We start from the raw sequence: 13,304 nt of genomic DNA on the forward strand, positions 1-13,304 counted from the left end.
ATGTAGACAGGTGAATTAGGAAAGGTCCAGGATACAAATCAGCTCAGCAGCCCAGCTTTGAACCCATGTAAGTGTGCAGCCATCAATAGCAACATACAGTATGCAGCAGAGGCAGCGCTAGGAAGCTGCAGGACAGGGGCGAAGTACGAAAACAGGGAGAACTGTCAGCTATAATGGGAAACAACAACAATTCTGGGACAGAATAATAATCATAAATCAAACTTTCACTTTTTAATACTTGGTTGCAAATTCTTTGCAGTCAATTACAGCCTGAAGTCTGGAACGCATAGGCATCACCAGACGCTGGGTTTCATCCTTGGTGATGCTCTGCCAGGCCTCTACTGCAACTGTCTTCAGTTCCTGCTTGTTCTTGGGGCATTTTCCCTTCAGTTTTGTCTTCAGCAAGTGAAATGCTCAATCGGATTCAGGTCAGGTGATTGACATGGCCATTGCATAACATTCCACTTCTTTCCCTTAAACTCTTTGGTTGCTTTTTCAGTCTGCTTTGGGTCATTGTCCATCTGCACTGTGAAGCGTCCAATGAGTTGTGAAGCATTTGGCTGAATATGAGCAGATAATATTCCCGAAACACTTCAGAATTCATCCTGCTGCTTTTGTCAGCAGTCACATCATCAATAAATACAAGAGAAGCAGTTCCATTGGCAGCCATACATGCCCACGCCATGACACTACCACCACCATGCTTCACTGATGAGGTGGTATGCTTAGGATCATGAGCAGTTCCTTTCCTTCTCTATACACTTCTCTTCCCATCACTCTGGTACAAGTTGACCTTGGTCTCATCTGTCCATAGGATGTTGTTCCAGAACTGTGAAGGCTTTTTTAGATGTCGTTTGGCAAACTCTAATCTGGCCTTCCTGTTATTGAGGCTCACCAATGGTTTACATCTTGTGGTGAACCCTCTGTATTCACTCTGGTGAAGTCTTCTCTTGATTGGTGACTTTGACACACATACACCTACCTCCTGGAGAGTGTTCTTGATCTGGCCAACTGTTGTGAAGGGTGTTTTTTTCACCAGGGAAAGAATTCTTCGCTCATCCACCACAGTTGTTTTCCGTGGTCTTCCGGGTCTTTTGGTGTTTCTGAGCTCATCGGTGCGTTCCTTCTTTTTAAGAATGTTCCAAACAGTTGTTTTGGCCACGCCTAATGTTTTTGCTATCTCTCTGATGGGTTTTTTCTTTGTTTTTTTCAGCCTAATGATGGCTTTCTTCACTGATAGTGACAGCTCTTTGGATCTCATCTTGAGAGTTGACAGCAACAGATTCCAAATGCAAATAGCACACTTGAAATGAACTCTGGACCTTTTATCTGCTCATTGTAATTGGGATAATGAGGGAATAACACACACCTGGCCATGGAACAGCTGAGAAGCCAATTGTCCCATTACTTTTGGTCCCTTAACAAGTGGGAGGCACATATGCAAACTGTTGTAATTCCTATACCGTTCACCTGATTTGGATGTAAATACCCTCAAATTAAAGCTGACAGTCTGCAGTTAAAGCACATCTTGTTTGTTTCATTTCAAAGCCATTGTGGTGGTGTATAGAGCCAAAAATGTTAGAATTGTGTTGATGTCCCAATATTTATGGACCTGACTGTATATACTGGCTGATGTCTTGGAGCTGACTCTGGAGGTGATGTGAGCAGAGTGTGACCTGTGTGTTAGCAGTACCATCCTGTGTGTCCACGTTGTGCTTGATGACCCCGCAGCCCCTGCCTAGACCCAGATGACCCCTTAAAGGATATATCATATATGTGCACTTTTTATGCGCTTCTGGTAAGTGCATAATTTTACTGGTCCTCGTCACTGAAGCTCACCAGCATGGATCACCTATCGCCATTTCTCCTGGACCTGCAATATGTTTTTTTGCATGAACTATTTCACTTCTGTCACATTATTTATTTATTGTCATTTCCCTGGAAGTTTAATATGGCACCTCATGGCAAAGAACTCTCTGAGGATCTGAAAAAAAAATTGTTACTCTACATAAAGATGGCCTAGGCCAGTGGTCGGCAAGCCGCGGCTCGCGAGTCACATGCGGCTCTTTACAGACTTTAATGCAGCTCTTCTGTGTACCGGGCGCCCGCTCCCCTCCCTCCTCTCGGGCGGCCGCCCCAAAAGTCAGGACTCTGCAGCTAGCCCAGCAATGGGCAAACTACGGCCCGGCGGACCTTTTAATCCGGCCCGCGGAGCGTGGCAAACATTGGCTGTCAGGATGTAGGCGGGGCAGCGTGACGAACGCCTCTCCTCTCACAGTCCGCCCTGAAGACCGGAATAGGGGGGATGAATTACTATATGGGGGATGAATTACTATGGGGGATGAATTACTATATGGGGGATGAATTACTATATGGGTTATGAATTACTATAGGGGGGATGAATTACTATATGGGGGATGAATTACTATGGGGGATGAATTACTATATGGGGGATTAATTACTATGGGGGATGAATTACTATATGGGGATGAATTACTATATGGGGGATGAATTACTATATGGGGGATTAATTACTATGGGGGATGAATTACTATATGGGGGATGAATTACTATATGGGGGATTAATTACTATGGGGGATGAATTACTATAGGGGGGATGAATTACTATATGGGGGATGAATTACTATGGGGGATGAATTACTATATGGGGGCTGAATTACTATGGGGGATGAATTACTATATGGGGGATTAATTACTATGGGGGATGAATTACTATATGGGGGATGAATTACTATGGGGGATGAATTACTATATGGGGGATTAATTACTATGGGGGATGAATTACTATATGGGGGATGAATTACTATGGGGGATGAATTACTATGGGGGGGATTAATTACTATAGGGGGGATGAATTACTATATGGGGGATGAATTACTATGGGGGATGAATTACTATGGGGGATGAATTACTATATGGGGGATGAATTACTATGGGGGATGAATTACTATATGGGGGATGAATTACTATGGGTGATGAATTACTATATGGGGGATGTATTTTCAGTTTTAAAAATGTGGCTCTCAAAATAAATTTCAATCGTGGTTTTGGCGAGATTTGGCTCAGTTGAAAAAAAAGGTTGCCCACCACTGGCCTAGGCTATATGAAGATCTCCAAGACCCTGAAACTGAGCTGCAGCATGGTGGCCAAGACCATACAGCGGTTTAACAGGACAGGTTCCACTCAGAACAGGCCTCGCCATGGTCCACCAAAGAAGTTGAGTGCACATGCTCAGTGCATATCCAGAGGTTGTCTTTGGGAAATAGGAGGATGACCAGTGTATATTTATAAATGTACTTTTCCCACAGCAACTAGTCCAACAGTTCTTTTCCAGAGAGATGCATTTAATTAGTTTAGTGACAGTTCAGAAAAAAGAGGTACAGACAAGACAGCGGACAGGGTACTTAAGAGTATTCATGCAACCATCAGAAGCCCACAGAGGACTCACTTTCTCCTGTTGTAACTTAACCAAAAAGGAGCTTCCCTAATATACACATTCTCCCCATTCAGTACAATGACAAGCACTCTGATTGGCCACTTTTAGTAGCCCCTTTGATCTTCTGGGTGACAGGTAATGCCTTTTGGGCGTGGACAGCTGCAGTCATAATTCTAATCAAAGTTGTCCAGATATTTCCTAAACTCCATTATTTTACTATTAATTAGATAAACAAGAATGCTATTTCCCATACGTTATACCCCTTTCATGTTATTAGATAGTAGATGTTGACCAACTCATTTCAAGTCTGACTGAGCTATCTGCATTTTATCACCCTTGCAAGTTTGCAAATTATCTCCTTTGAAATGTAACAAGTTGCCCCCCCCCCCCCAGTGCAAAGGTGATATTGCATACAATTAACATAGCAAAGAGTTCTTGGCTATCCTTTTGTTGTGTAAAATACATCTAGCTGGGTCCTATGCTGGCCTGCTCAATAACGTGAGAATACACCACATACTGTATATATATATATACTTACAGTATCCCTACAGCCACTAATTATATTGGTAAATTCACTGCTCCTTATTCATAGTACTTAAATATGTCCACCCAAACGTTTTTCAGCCCCTTTCACACGGGCGTTCAGTATGTCCATTTTTCATCTGTCTGTTTACAGACAAAAAACAGACACTTATGTATGTCTATGGACTTGCAGATGTGAACGGATGATCATCTGTTTACACACGTAAATGTCCGCATCCGTTAACATCCGAGTTTTTTTAACGGAAGAAAACCCTATTTTTCTTCCATTAAAAAACCCCGTAATGGATGAAAAACAGATGAAAACGGATGAAAAACGAATGTAAATTGATGAAAAACAGATGTAAACTAATGAAAAACCGATGTAAACTGATGAAAAACGGTAGTAAACAGATGCAAAACGGATGTAAACTGACATAAACTGATGAAAAACAGATGTAAATGATTAAAACACGGATGTAAACTTCTGAAAATCGATGTAAACAGATCCAAAACGGATGTAAACGGACATATGTTCCATTTTTGCATTGGTAAAGGATGTAAAAGAACGGATGTACACTGATGAATAATGGATGTAAACTGATGAAAAATGGATGTAAACTGACATAAACTGATGAAAAATGGATGTAAATGGATTAAAAAAACGGATGTAAACTAATGAAAAACCGATGTGAACTGATCCCTTTTTTCTTGGAAAAACGTGACTGAACTGATGAAAACGTGTGAAAGGACCCAGGGAAGCCTAGGAACATCCGGCAGATCTTTACTGCTGTCCAGCATTTTTCTAGACAGGAGTGAGAGGAACTCTCCAACATTGTTTTTCAGGCGGACCCGACCAGAACCTCCATTCTCCTCTATGGAGCGGCGGGTGTAAGCGGACATTTGTCCGTTTATGCCCACCGACATCCAATCCACAAAAAAGGGACAGATCGGGATCCAATTCCCCTTCCGTCGGATTGGGTCGGAGGAAAGCAGACAGGCAATCTGTTTTCCTCCGACCGCCCACTGAGGACAGCGATCAGCTCTGCGTCGGATCTGCAGCAGCGGAGCGGACACAGAGCTGTCATCCGAATGCTCAGAGGGGATCAGCGGAGGGATCCCCCCGCTGAGCAGGTGGATCCACTATATAGGACCACCCTGTGTGAAAGGACCCATCCCAAAGAGCAGGAAAAACCTAACAAGAGTTCTGATACTTCCCCACTCTACTCAGAACCAGGAACATTGTCTTTGGCGTGATTTTATTTCCCATTTTCCATTCGTTATTGCCGGTATTTACACAGATCATTTGGAGAAGACAGACTACTTTCATTTTCATGGAAGCAAATGAACTATAGAATGAAAACATGTTTGTGTGACCTTTGTATGTCACATGATATTTGTGAAAAACATTATCTCATCTCATGTTATATTTATATAGTGTGTGTGTGTAGTTAGGGAGTGGTCTGGTTACCTTTGTTGGGAGCAGATGTCACCTGAATCACAAACACGGATGTAGACAAGTCAGAACATGTGACAGTACAGAGACCTGCTGTTACAGGGATTGTAAACCCTCTCCTTGTCCAATGACCTATTCAGTTGAAAATAGAAATGAAAGACAAAACATTTATGTATAGACCCCATAGGTCCTTAACCACGTCCGGACACTTTCACCCCCTTCCCCCCCAGGCCAATTTTCAGCTTTCAGCGCTATCACACTCTGAATGACAATTGCGCGGTCATGCAACACTGTACCTATATGAATTTTTTTGCATTTATTTGAGACAGATAAAACTTTATTTTGGTGGTATTTATTCACCGCTGGGATTTTAATTTTTTTGCTATATAAAAGAAAAATTCAAAACATTTAGAAAAAAGTGTTTTTCTTATAAAATTTTGCAAATAAATAATCTTTCTTCATAAATCTTGGCCAAAATGTATTCAGTTATCTTTGTAGTAAAAAAAAAAAAAACCCAAATTAGTTTATAACCAAAAAATATAATTAAAAAAAAATTTTTTTACATTTTTATTTTATTTGTTATATTATTATTTATGATTTTGTTTTGTTTTTAACATACTGTCACCCTAGCAGTAGAGTGTCAACATGGTGACACTGTACTACTTGTGGTGGGTGATGAATATTTTTTCTTTTTTTACACTGATTGCTTTTACACCCATAAAGACTGTAAAAGCAATCATTTCTCCTCCTCCCTGGCTGCATTCTTGCAGCCATTGAGAAAAACTGTGAGCTGTGATTGGTCACATGGTACAAGGCTGTTGTAAATAGCGTTGTACCATGTGATCTCTGTGATCATTCACAGATTTCACGCGCAGTAAGCAGAAGTGACATATTGCTTACTACTATTCATGTGATCACGGATTGGCCAATCAGTGATCACATGATCAGGACCTCACACACAGAGGTCCCGTACAGAAATAGGTGTTCCGCTGTGTCCAGAGGACACAGTGGACACCGGATCGCGGTGCCGTGCACTCCCAAGGAGCACGCATAGGCTAAAATGGTGGAGGCCATTTATGAACGGCAACCCACCCCTGCACTGCGGGAAGTGGTTAAAGAATTGAGCTCTGTCATCTCAAAGCCATTGTTTCTAATTTTTAGGGACTCTTTAATGACTGGCATAGTACCACTGGATTGGTGTAAGGCCAATGTGGTGCCAATATTTAAAAAAGGGGCAAAATCTTTACCAAGTAATTATAGACCTGTTTAACTTCTCTAGTTGGGAAGATACTGGAGAGTTTAATAAAAGACCACATAGATGAGTTCTTGCTGGAAAAAAATATTTTAAGCAACAGACAGCATGGATTCATGAAAGACAAGTTGTCAAACAAATCTGATTTATTTTTATGAGGAGGTGAGAAAAACTTTGGATAGAGGGGTGGCGGTGGACGTGGTATACTTGGACAGAGGGGTGTGGTGGACGTGTTATACTTGGACAGAGGGGTGGCTGTGGATGTTGTATACTTGGACAGAGGGGTGGCTGTGGATGCGGTATACTTGGACAGAGAAGTGGCTGTGGACATGGTATACTTGGACAGAGGGGTGGCTGTGGACATGGTATACTTGGACAGAGGGGTGGCTGTGGATGCGGTATACTTGGACAGAGGGTTGGCTGTGGATGTGGTATACTTGGACAGAGGGATGGTAGTGGATGTGGTATACTTGGACAGAGGGGTGGCTGTGGATGTGGTATACTTGGACAGAGGGGTGGTGTTGGACGCGGTATACTTGGGACAGAGGGGTGGTGGTGTACGTGGTATACTTTGACAGAGGGGTTGCAGTGGATGTGGTATACTTGTACAGGGGGGTGGCTGTGGACATGGTATACTTGGACAGAGGGGTGGCTGTGGATGTGGTATACTTGGACAGAGGGGTGGCTGTGGACGGTGTAAACTTGGACAGAGGGGTGGTGGTGAACATTGTATACTTGTTCAGAGGGGTGGTGGTGAACGTGGTATACTTGGACAGAGGGGTGGTGGTGAACGTGGTATACTTGGACAGAGGGGTGGTGGTGAACGTGGTATACATGGACAGAGGGGTGGTGGTGAACGTGGTATACTTGGACAGAGGGGTGGCTGTGGACATGGTATACTTGGACAGAGGGGTGGCGGCGGACGTGGTATACTTGGACAGAGGGGTGGCGGTAGACGTGGTATACTTGGATTTTGCAAAAGTGTTTGACACAGTTCCCCACACACGGCTAATGTGTAAGGTAAAGTTTACAGGCTTGGAAAAATCTGTATGTAAATGGATAGAAAATTGGCTAAAAGATTGTATTCAGAGAGTTGTGGTTAATGATTCATACTCTGAATGGTCCAAGGGTGTCAGTGGTGTACCCCAAGGTTCAGTGTTGTCAGTGGTGTACCCCAAGGTTCAATGTTGGGACCCTTACTTTTTAATATATTTATAAACAATATAGGGTCTGGGATTATAAATCCCATTTCAGTCTTTGCAGATGACACCAAGCTGTGCCGGGGAATAACGTCCTTACAGGATGTCTCCAACTTACAAGCCGACCTCAATGCTCTGTGTAATTGGGGGACTATGGGGCCAATGAGGTTTAATGTTGATAAATGTAAGGTTCTGTACTTGGGGGCTAAGAATATGAATGCATCATACATACTGGGGGGGGGGTAAAACTGGGGGAATCAATGGTAGAGAAGGATCTGGGGGAATCAATGGTGGAGAAAGATCTGGGGGGTCAATGGGGGAGAAGGATCTGGGGGAATCAATGGTGGAGAAAGATCTGGGGGGGGTCAATGGTGGAGAAGGATCTGGGGGGGTCAATGGTGGAGAAGGATCTGAGTGTTCTGGTAGATCACAAGATTAATAATGGCAGCAATGCCAAGCTGCGGTTTCTAAAGCAAGCAAAATCCTCTCTTGTATTAGGAGAGGTATTGTCAGGGCTCCCGGGTGTGACCAGAGGTGTGTGACTGACACAGGGAAACGCAGACTTCAGATATGTTATAAACAATATAATTTATTAACACTAACAATACAAACATAAACGCAGTGCAATACTAAAACATAATACAGTGCAAACAAACCAAACCAAACCACCCACAGATAACAGTACATACAGTGCAAGCGTCGTCAGGCAGGCCGGGTCAATATCGTGCGGGCAGCGTGGTACAGGGGGAGTAAGCGGAGAATAGTCAGGTCACGAGCAGGGTACAGCAACTAACAGGCAGGTAAGTACAGGGGGTAGGCAGAGAATGGTTGGGGTCACAAGCCAGGGATCAGAACAGGAGAAGTCAGCAGAGGTCAGAATCAAGCCGGGTCAGCAACCAGACAGGAACAGGGACAGGGACAGGAACAGGATGCAGAACAAGATACAGGGCCCAGGAAAAACACAACACCAAGGCAGAGTCTGCGGGTCTGTCCATCCCTTAAATACCCCAGCATAATCAGTTCCAGGTGTTAGCTGGCTGCAAAGTTGAGTCTCTGATTGCTGGGAGCACCCGCTGGCCAGCCCTGGTACTGCAGATCAAAAGGCAGGTGAGTCCCACCATTGCTGGCCAGTCCATTCCTGACAGTACCCCCCCCCTCAAGGAGCGGCCTCAGGACGCTCCAAACAGTCCTAGCTGGGCAAAATGTTCCACCGCCCGGGTCTGGTAACTGGCGGGATATCAAAGACTGGCACACCGGGCAGGACTCCGGGCAGCGGCACACCGGGCAAGACTCCGGGCAGCGGCACACCGGGCAGGGGCACTCTGGGCAGAGGCACATTGGGCAAAGGCACATCGGGCAGAGGCACATCGGGCTGGACTCCGGGCAGAGGCACATCGGGCTGGACTCCGGGCAGAGGCACATCGGGCTGGACTCCGGGCAGAGGCACATCGGGCTGGACTCCGGGCAGAGGCACATCGGGCTGGACTCCGGGCAGAGGCACATCGGGCTGGACTCCGGGCAGAGGCACATCGGGCTGGACTCCGGGCAGAGGCACATCGGATTACCAGGCGAAGCAGCAGGCAGCGGGCCACCAGGCGGGGCGACAGGCCCCGGGCGGGGCGACAGGCACCGGGCCCCCGGGCGGGGCGACAGGCACCGGGCCCCCGGGCGGGGCGACAGGCACCGGCCCCCGGGCGGGGCGACAGGCACCGGGCCCCCGGGCGGGGCGACAGGCACCGGGCCCCCGGGCAGAGTGACAGGCATCGGGCCCCCAGGCAGAGTGACAGGTCTCGGGCCCCCAGGCGGAGCGGCGGGCGCCGGACCCCCAGGTGGAGCGACAGGTCTCGGGCCCTCAGGCGGAGCGGCGGGCGCCGGACCCCCAGGTGGAGCGACAGGTCTCGGGCCCCCAGGCGGAGCGACAGGTCTCGGGCCCTCAGGTGGAGCGGGGGGCGCCGGACCCCCAGGTGGAGCGACAGGTCTCGGGCCCTCAGGCGGAGCGGCGGGCGCCGGACCCCCAGGTAGAGCGACAGGTCTCGGGCCCTCAGGTGGAGCGGCGGGCGCCGGAACCCCAGGTGGAGCGACAGGTCTCGGGCCCCCAGGCGGAGCGACAGGTCTTGGGCCCCCAGGCGGAGCGGCGGGCGCCGGACCCCCAGGTGGAGCGACAGGTCTCGGGCCCTCAGGCGGAGCGGCGGGCGCCGGACCCCCAGATGGGGCAACAGGTCTCGGGCCCCCAGGCGAAGCGGCGGGCACCGAGTCACCAGGCACGACAGTGGGCTCCGAGTCAACTGGCATGACCGCTGGCACTGGGTCAGACATTGGATCGTCTGGCTGGACAGCGGGCATCGGGTCACCAGGCATCAGGTCATTTGGCTCGACAGCGGGCATCGGGTCACCAGGCATCAAGTCATTTGGCTCGGCAGCGAGCACCGCGTCATCTGGCAAGGCAGTGGGCTCCGAGTCAACTGGCATGACCGCGGGCACTGGGGCAGACATTGAATCGTCTGGCTGGACAGCGGGCATCGGGTCACCAGGCATCAGGTTATTTGGCTCGACAGCGGGCACCGGGTCATCAGGTACCGGATTGTCTGGCTCGACAGCGGGCGTCGGGTCACCAGGTATGACAGCGGGCACTGGGTCACCAGGCATCAGGTCATTTGGCTTGCCAGCGGGCACCGCGTCATCTGGCAAGGCAGTGGGCACCGGGTCACCAGGCATTGGATCGTCTGGCTCGACAGCGGGCATCGGGTCACCAGGTATGACAGCGGGCACTGGGTCACCAGGCATCAGGTCATTTGGCTCGCCAGCGGGCACCGCGTCATCTGGCAAGGCAGTGGGCACCGAGTCACCAGGTACGACAGCGGGCTCTGAGTCAATTGGCACGACAGCGGGCACCGGGTCATCAGGTACCGGATTGTCTGGCTCGACCGCGGGTATCGGGTCACCAGGTATGACAGCGGGCACCAGGTCATCAGGTACCGGATTGTCTGGCTCGACAGCGGGCATCAGGTCACCAGGCCTAATAGGATCGTCAGGCTGGATCAGTTCATCATGCTGGGTAGAGGCATCAGGCTGAATGCAGGCATCCGGCTGAGTAGGGGCATCAGGCTGAGTAGGGGCATCAGGCTGAGTAGGGGCTTCAGGCTGAGTAGGGGCTTCAGGCTGAACCACGGAAGGCAGGTTCACCGGTTTGGATACTGGCAGGATGGTATTGGTTGGAAAGAATTTTCGCTTTTTTCTGGTTTTAACTACTGGAGCACTGCAAGTAAACGCAGGTCTGCAAACGAATGGAGCAGCTGGAGACAGAGAAGAACTGGAGGATGGAACAGGAGAGGGAGCAGTTGCTACAGAGGGCTTTTTTACAGGGTTAAAGGCAGGATAGGTGCAGCGAGTGGGAACAGGGTACTGACATGATAGATAGATAGGTAGATAGCCAAGTATACTGGGCTGTAACTGGAGGAGCTGGTGGGAATACAGGAGTAGAGTTAGAAGCAGGACTGGGTCTTTGTAGGCTGACTGAGGCTGGGTGCAACAAGTCTGTCCATGTCTGCAGTATGGGTTGAACAAAGCTGAGCTTACACAAAGCCTGTCTGACCAAAGACTGCACTGCGTTTATACAATCTCTTAGTGTCTGTGGTGAACATGTGGATTAACGCTCCAGAAAGTAATCCACATCATCCTCTAATAACCACACCAGGGACTCTACCTGGTCTGCACTAAATGGGGGCAAAAATTCATCCCTGCATTCGGGGGAACCAGATGAAACCAACTCAGCACAAACCTCAATCATTGGCTGCACCTCAGAGAACTCTGTGCCCTGATCTACTAGAACATGAGCGAGCCGTATACATTCTAGCAGTTCATCCCGGGGATACTCCTTCAGAGTCTGATAAGTATACTCCCTGTCATCAAACACTAGCAGATATAAATACGCAACCTCATCCAGATCCATCCTTCCCAGCAACAAGCCAAGATGGCTTCCCTGTGCAGCCACTTCTGGTCAGGATTGGCCTTGGTGTAATGTCAGGGCTCCCGGGTATGACCAGAGGTGTGTGACTGATGCAGGGAAACGCAGACTTCAGATATGTTATAAACAATGTAATTTATTGACACTAACAATACAAACAAAAACGCAGTGCAATACTAAACATAATACAGTGCAAACAAACCAAACCACCCACAGATAACAGTACATACAGTGCAAGCGTCGTCAGGCAGGCCGGGTCAATATCGTGCGGGCAGTGTGGTACAGGGGGAGTAAGCGGAGAATAGTCAGGTCACGAGCAGGGTACAGCAACTAACAGGCAGGTAAGTACAGGGGGTAGGCAGAGAATGGTCGGGGTCACAAGCCAGGGATCAGAACAGGAGAAGTCAGCAGAGGTCAGAATCAAGCCGGGTCAGCAACCGGACAGGGACAGGATGCAGGAACACGATACAGGGCCCAGGAAAAACACAACACCAAGGCAGAGTCTGCGGGTCTGTCCATCCCTTAAATACCCCAGCATAATCAGTTCCAGGTGTTAGCTGGCTGCAAAGTTGAGTCTCTGATTGCTGGGAGCACCCGCTGGCCAGCCCTGGTACTGCAGATCAAAAGGCAGGTGAGTCCCACCATTGCTGGCCAGTCCATTCCTGACAGGTATAGACTCCGGAGGTTATTTGGGGTTTCTTGAGTAATGAGCAACTTCTGCCTCTCAAATAACTGACCACTGACACCAATAATAACATTAGCTATCCGTAAAGGGAGGGTTTTTCCTACTGATCTCAGATGTATGGGGGATTTATAATGCTGGCCTTCACACTCAAACACCATGAGCTGTAGATCGACTAATTATTAGCAGGGGTTACCAGAGACCGAAGTTATTTTAAGGGTTCTTCTGTATTAAAGAGTTTGAGAAAGGTTGCTCTAGATCAGCCTCTCGACCGGGGTGCTCAGACAACCTGGGGTGCCTTGAGGTTTCTTCAGGGGTGCCTTGCCAAAATGTCTAAAAATTGCTCAACACTTGTTAACAAGTCAGCAGGTGGAACAAGCCTGCCTTCTAGTTTCACAAAGCCACAGGTTTTCATTGTGCAACATTATGACCTTCTAGACATCGGCATCTTGACAACCAATGACATCATCAGTTGATAAGGATGATGTCAGCTGCCTGCACAGCATCCTAGCTTGACCTTCCCCTGCCCCTCTCCATCAGCACTGGGGTCACATTAGCTCAGTGATGGAGAAAAACCGAGGGAGAGGAGAAACATTGAACCAGTGTGCAAACGGGTATTTGCTTTGGAATAATACATCACCTCTAATGTTCGGTGTCCTACATGTGTGGATTTTGCTGCATTATATAAAACTATTAGAATAGTTTTTCACATTTTAGACTGGAGTGCGCTTTTAAAATTATGGACAGTCTAGAGCAGTGATGGCGAACCCGTGGC

The 13,304-nt window shown here is 48.1% G+C and overlaps 1 protein-coding gene across 2 annotated transcripts in view; it reads left to right on the forward strand.

The window, feature by feature from the left end:
- The window catches only part of LOC149440128 (C-type lectin domain family 2 member B-like), a 55,634-nt gene that overhangs the window by 16,082 nt on the left and 26,248 nt on the right, over positions 1-13,304 (forward strand). The window lies entirely within an intron of this gene.

The sequence above is a fragment of the Staurois parvus genome, unplaced genomic scaffold, assembly GCF_062004578.1.
Source record: "Staurois parvus isolate SC_StPar_1 unplaced genomic scaffold, SC_StPar_1.0 ptg001111l, whole genome shotgun sequence".
Lineage (NCBI taxonomy): Eukaryota > Metazoa > Chordata > Amphibia > Anura > Ranidae > Staurois > Staurois parvus.